The 6,690-nt window shown below is 42.4% G+C and overlaps 1 pseudogene; it reads right to left on the reverse strand.

The window, feature by feature from the left end:
• Positions 1–948: 948 nt before the first annotated feature.
• Positions 949–1,018, reverse strand: LOC142751157 (U2 spliceosomal RNA; annotated as a pseudogene).
• Positions 1,019–6,690: the final 5,672 nt, after the last annotated feature.

Consider the following 6,690-nt stretch of genomic DNA (forward strand, 5'->3'; position numbering starts at 1 on the left):
ATCGGCTGTGAAAAACGGCCATTATTGACGACTGATTTCACACACGTTCGTCTGAATATAGCCTTATATTGTAATTTGTAGTGAATTTTCAGTGCCCAGTCCGCACCAAAAATAGGAGACAAGTGGACAAGTGGCCTTATTCAGACGTCCATGTTCGGTCTGTGATATACGGACCGTGTATCGGCCATATTTCCCAGACCGACCGCAGTTCAGGGAGCCGGGTTTCTTGTATCACAGTTTTTTATTGAAAGCCCGAGCCGTGCTTTCTATCACCCAAGTGCAAAAAAAAAGTGCAGGAGTGCCACACAAAAAGTGCACAAGGATGCGATCTATCGCAGCCCTTCTCTTAAAAGAGAGAGGCCCCGCATAACCATTCCCTGACCCTCCAAGCCTGAGGCCAAGAGGATCGAGGATCGATGATTCCCCCTTGCCGGAGCTTAGGGAGACCCAACAACACTCCAAGGCTTCAACCTAGGCTGCCACCCCAGTGTCCACCTTGGAGCCTGCTTCTACTTACACCTCGCATCCGAAATCCTGTAAACAAACGTGACAAACACACAGTGAAAAACAAAATTAAATAAGTGGATGTACGCTGTGATACAGCCTGGACATCCGCCATGTATAAAAATTCCTCATCTCCCAGCCAGAAGGCCGGGAGAATAAAGGTGTGTGCTCATATAGTGTGAAAGAGAGTGCGTGCAAATGTACCTTCACTCAGTGGGATCCCACCGCCAGTGAGTTAGGGCACCCCAGGGTCACCAGCCCTGGGGCACATAGCAACTCGGGCTTCCAAACTACCCGACCTCCTGACCTCGATCCGGTGGTCGCCTGGTCACCTACAAATGGTACCTTTAAACCAAATGCGTACACCAGAGCCATGACCGTTGTGGTTCCCTGCCCTCACCTCGGCGTTCTGTCATCCCCCTACGATGGCCGCTGAACCACTGGCAGGGATGATTACTAACCTCAGCTTGAGCAGGTACTACACTTGATCTTAGCCAAAAGGCAGAGAAGCGATCACAGTTATCTATAATCATAGGAGTCCCTCCCTTTCCCGTGGGAATACTGTCCCCAGTCCCGTACTGAAAACATTGTTACAGCATGGGGCAGCATTCCCGCGGAGAAGCAGGGTCTCCTAGCAGCATTGATAACTGTGATGCTAGGAGTCTGGCTCCCTGAATTGTGGTCGGCCTGGGAAATACACGCTCCGTATATCACGGACCGAACACGGCCGTCTGAATAAGATCTTAGTCTAGTTACACAGTGCGGTCAAATCCCATTTTTTTGGGCACAATTTTTGCAAAATCGTGGCAAAAACATGATTTGACCGCACTGTGAGAATATAGCCTAACAGCACTATTTTTTTATATTTTGTATCCTTTTTTTATGCAATTTTCGTAATCGCGGCACAAATAGCGTGTATTGCCGTGATTTTTATATTATCGTGGCAAAACTGCGCCATTTTTGTCACGATTGCGAAAATCGAGGCAAAAAGACACTAGGGAAACAAAAAAAAAATCAAAAACATTTTAACATACTTTATATATTCTACAAGTGGGGTCAGGGGGAATGGGAAGCGGGATGGAGAGGGGGGGACACTCACCAGCCTGCAGGTCCAGTCGGCTGTGTAGAGAGGGACGTGTCTGATGGACGGCTCTCTCCACACGGAACTTCTGCTTCTCATGCTGCATCTTCCTCTTCTGTAAGTCCTCTCAGGGCCCCAGCGTTAGTTACTTCAGAGTAAGGAATAGGCCCTATTACATTGCAGGGTCCGTCCTATCTCCAATTGACTAATGCTGGGGCCCTTATTCAAATGTTTAAAGCAGCTGAGAAGTGAGCGGGCCCCTATTTTTTCATCACTCTGGTCAAGCCCCTGACGGCAGTACCAGTAGTACTGCCCTGATGGCAGCCCTGTGTCTATATATGGACAGAGACATCAGGGTCTCCTTCTAGGAGCGGAATACCCAGCCAGAGTGTCCTCAACGAGCTGGCCGGGGATTCCTCTCCTGGAGGAGGACTTGACATCACTGTCCATATATGGATAGTCACAAGATTAACCTAGCACATATATATATATATATATATATATATATATATATATATATATATATATATATATATATATATATATATAGATCAGTCATAAATGCATAAGCGACTAAAATCCAAGGATGCTCTGAAAGGAGACCTCCTTTCAGAGTGTCTGGCAGACAGACGCCTTAGGCTCCTATACCCTCATCTTTCTCTGTGCACAGCGGCAGTGATAAAGGCCTGTAATGGGCCTTTATCATCCTCAGACTTTGGTCGCCTATGCATTCATGATTGATCTATATATATATATATATATATATATATATATATATATATATATATATATATATATATATATATATATATATAAATTTAAATATATGAAAAATACGACAAAGATTTTAAATAATCGTTGCATCAATGACATTTTCTCCTTTTTTTCTGTGTGCTGGGTTAATCTTGTGACTGTATTCTGGGAATCCGCACCAACCCTATAAACCGAGACGTCAGGGGCTCCCTTTAGGAGCGCAATACCCGGCCAGAGCGTCGACAACGTTCTTGCTGGGGATTCCGCTTCAGAAGGAGTAAATGGCAGAGCAGGGACTGGATAGTTTCTTGCTCTGACATAATATTCAATTGTGTCTGCATCCTGAGGACACAGGTACAATTGAATATGGTAGTTGCTGGGACACGTGCGGCAAATTCGGGACTGTTGGCAAATATTCCACACTGATGTACTGTTTTATTAAAAAAAAGAAAAGAAAAAAAAAGTTTTCAAAGGTGTACATAGCCTTTAATTAGTTTGTATGGGGAGATTTGACCATATCTGCCATGTGTTTGGCCTTCTTTAGCATCTATTCACAGGTTATGGTCATATTGCGTTTTTCATTTGTAGAGATTTTCGCAAATCTGTGATAATGACATGGTTATAAAAGTAATTTTACAACTACTGTTGCAAAAAAACGTGATTTGACCTCAACGCGTTGGAGTTCAGTTGTGTAGGGTAAGGGGGCTTTGCTGTAGATGTTATGCGAGGGGAAAGTTTAGTTATAGTTTTTGTGTGGGGGAAGGAGGCTTGACTGTTTTGTTCTGTTAGGGTATATTCACATGTAGCAGTTGAGGTGCAGTTTAAAACAACACATTAAAACTGCTTCTAAAAATACACAAGCGGTTTTATTATGATTTGCCGTGGTTTTGTGATGCAGTAATTGGCCGCTTGCATTGTTTATATACAGTTTTAATCACTCCTTAACCGCTACGTGTCCATTTTATATTTGACTACAGACTTTAACGGCTATGCAAATATTTGAAGCCATTTATTGTTAATAAATCAATGTTTTATTTCATTTTAAACAACTTTTAAATTTGTTATTTATTTAAAAAAATCTTTCTCTTCAGATACAGTTTCTATGTATTCTGTATACATAGAAGCTGTATCTTGCCGTCAAAGCTAAATACTTCAGGTCTGCAGGACTGACGGCTTAAACCAACGCTGGTCTTGTGTGTCTCTGACAAGCAGGATCCAGCTAATAACGATCACATCTAAGATCATGAACTTAGATGTGATCGATAATAACATCATTCATACGGGCAACTATCGGCCGAGGAATGAGCAAGCGCTCGTTCATCAGCTAATCGACTTGTTTACGAGGCCAATAAATTGTTTGCTAGTCGGCAGCACATGTCCCTGTGTAAACAGGGAGGTGTGCTGCCGACATGATGGAAATGTATGGGAATTAACGATCGTAGTAACCATCGCTCGTCCCCATACATATCCAAGCATTGTCCCTTGTTAAAGGCGCAAAAGAGCGCCGATTAATGGGCTGTTTCGTGGATCAGCGCTCATTTTCATGGCTCTTGTCTGGCCGTGTAAAAGGACCCTAGAGAAATGCATTAGTTGAAAGGGTTTCTGTGTTTCTTTTTTGATAAATCTTGTCATATGACACACTTACGTTGCTGATTTTTGGCTGTTCCACCACTGATGGTTTCCTGGTTCGACTGCTGCTCCTTTATTTATAACTTGAGGTCATGTCTGTCATCTATAACAATGTCACATCACGCTGTGGTAATGTGGGATTGTTATGGACGATACTCAATGGCACTAGGTTATAAAAAAAAAGGAAGCATCAGGTGACCCAGAAACCATCAGTGGTGGAACAGCCAAGAAACAGCAACCTAAGTGTATGACTGACAACGTTTCTTATGTTTTCCCCCAGGCTAACATCTGCCAGTCAGCCCGGGCTGCAACCTATAAGACACTGGGACAGGATCACACCAGCCTACGCAAGGGTCTCGTCTCGGCATGTGGCACCATCTACAAAGATGGAATTGTGTGGTATCATCTACAGGGGAAGTGTGTAGCATGATCTACAGGATGTGTGTGCGCGCGTAGCGCTATCTACAGGGGGGCGGTAACTATAGCGGCCACAGTCTTACAGAAATCTTTGAGATGTATATGGTTTTTTTGTTGGGGGGTAAACATATATCCTGGGGCTTGTGCCGCTGATATTTTACGTCCCTAGCAACGCTCCTGGTTATAGGTCAGATCTTGCCTGATAATATGAAGTGGACATTCTAGTTCTAAATCTGGCCATATAAATAAAATACACGCTGGCGGGATCTGCCAACAACCTAATATGTATGACGGGAACTCGACTGTCCTTTGACAATCTGTTGAGGGAAATGAGGAGCGAGCATTCTTTTTTTACCAGGAGAAAAACCCTGCCAGAGGTGTCTCCCTACTGAAATAAACAAGCACGATCAGCAGATCTGAGTCTGGGTAGATAGTTGTCTAACAGCTATCATATGTGTATGGCCAGCATTATGCTACCCGCCTGTTACTTCTACTAGATTATTTCATTCTGGTGCTTGCTATAAATTACAGATCTAGGCTGCTATTCTACATTTCTGCTAAATTATTAGTTCCTGCAGCTGCCCTTCTGTTTCCAATGTGACCTATCAGACTGCACTTCCGCCTGCTAAGCTGGTCAGGTATATGTGTTATTACTTGCTGCTGCCCTCTGCCACATACTCGTTTGATGCTTAGTGTTCCTTAGTCCCCAGCATATAAGAGGCTATTCTGTCATGTACGTCTAAATTTTTTTGTAAACTTTCTTTGAAAATAAATAAATCTGGACTCCTCCACCCCTTAATAGCCAGCCACTCCGCACCTTTTATCTTCACCTATGACAGACTTGTCATAAATGGGAGGAAATATAATTACCGGTAACTTTTCTCATTATTATATATAGAGCAGATCTCTATGTGTAATATAAAAATATTATAAATATCTTAGGCATGTTCTGTGGTGCAAATTAAATAAGAAAAAAAAAAAAATCCGGCCTCCTCCACCCCTTAATAGCCGGCCATTCCGCACCTTTTCCCCTCACCTATGACAGACTTGTCATGGGTAGGAGGAAATGTAAGTACCGGTATCTTTTTTCATGTACTACATATAGAGTAGATCTCTATGTGTAGTATAAACATTTTCTAAATATAATAGGCATGTTTGAGATGTTAGTTGAAAAAAAAAAAAAAAATCCGGCCTCCTCCACCCCTTAATAGCCGGCCATTCCGCACCTTTGTATTTCCTCCTATCGCATGACAGCACCACCAGTTGGTGCTGTTATGGGCTTGAGCAAATCAGTACCGGCAAATTTAAGCTAAAATGTATAAAACATGCCTAGGAGTTAATGTAGCACGGATGTTGTTGTGCTCATACTTACCAACTGTAATTATGATCGTCTGTTGTCGTCCATTCTTCTGGTCTTCCGTTGATCTTCTCCCAGGAGCTCAGGAGGACAGCTTGCTCTGATGACATTAGAGATAGTGTTTTGTAGAGGGTTTACCAGGTGACAAATGAAAACCCTCTAAACATGGCCTGATCTTCCATGGATAAAGGTCCCTCCTCGGCCTCTGCTGCCTCCATTCTGCCCAGATGGAATTGTCCGGCATGGCGATGAGGTGTAGATGGCTATAAGAAGGAGAATTAGAAGAATATGATTTGAAAGCTCATAAAGACTAAATGGTTGATCCGAAAAATTTAAAAATCTATTATGATAACTTTTAGGGGTTTCTCAGAAGGGGAGGAAATCTCCAATAGGCAGAACCTAAAAGCCATATTAGGACAGTAGACTATGCCCATTACAGTTGGCTGGCATTGAGTCAATACATACCACGGCATTAGTGCATTTATGACTATGCAAACAGTTATGTGCCATTTCTCCCATTTGACTTTAAAAAAATGACAGAGAAAAAAAAAAATTTCTAGCCGGCATACGTTTTTTCTTAGAAAAAGTTAATGGACCATTTCCTAAAAGTTTTTTTTTTTTCATTTGCAAAGGCATTGGGCACAGTATTTTTTACATAAAAGAGTGCCATGTGTTAAGTGCTATAATAGTACACAGAGCATATACTGTATATAAAGTTTATTTCTGCTTATTTACTTACTATAGGGATGTATGGTGGGGGCATCCGAAGGGCTTCCACAGAGACCCAGTAAATATGCTGAAAGAACTGGTGGCTTCTGATGTTACCATTGACTCCTAAGCGCCTGGCAGGATTTCTCTGGAGGAGCTGAAAATGACAAAATGTATTTATACATTAGTTACTACAACTTGCTCTGAATCTATGCAGTAAAGTCAATACCAGTGATCACTC

Source organism: Rhinoderma darwinii, chromosome 3 (assembly GCF_050947455.1).
Source record: "Rhinoderma darwinii isolate aRhiDar2 chromosome 3, aRhiDar2.hap1, whole genome shotgun sequence".
Lineage (NCBI taxonomy): Eukaryota > Metazoa > Chordata > Amphibia > Anura > Rhinodermatidae > Rhinoderma > Rhinoderma darwinii.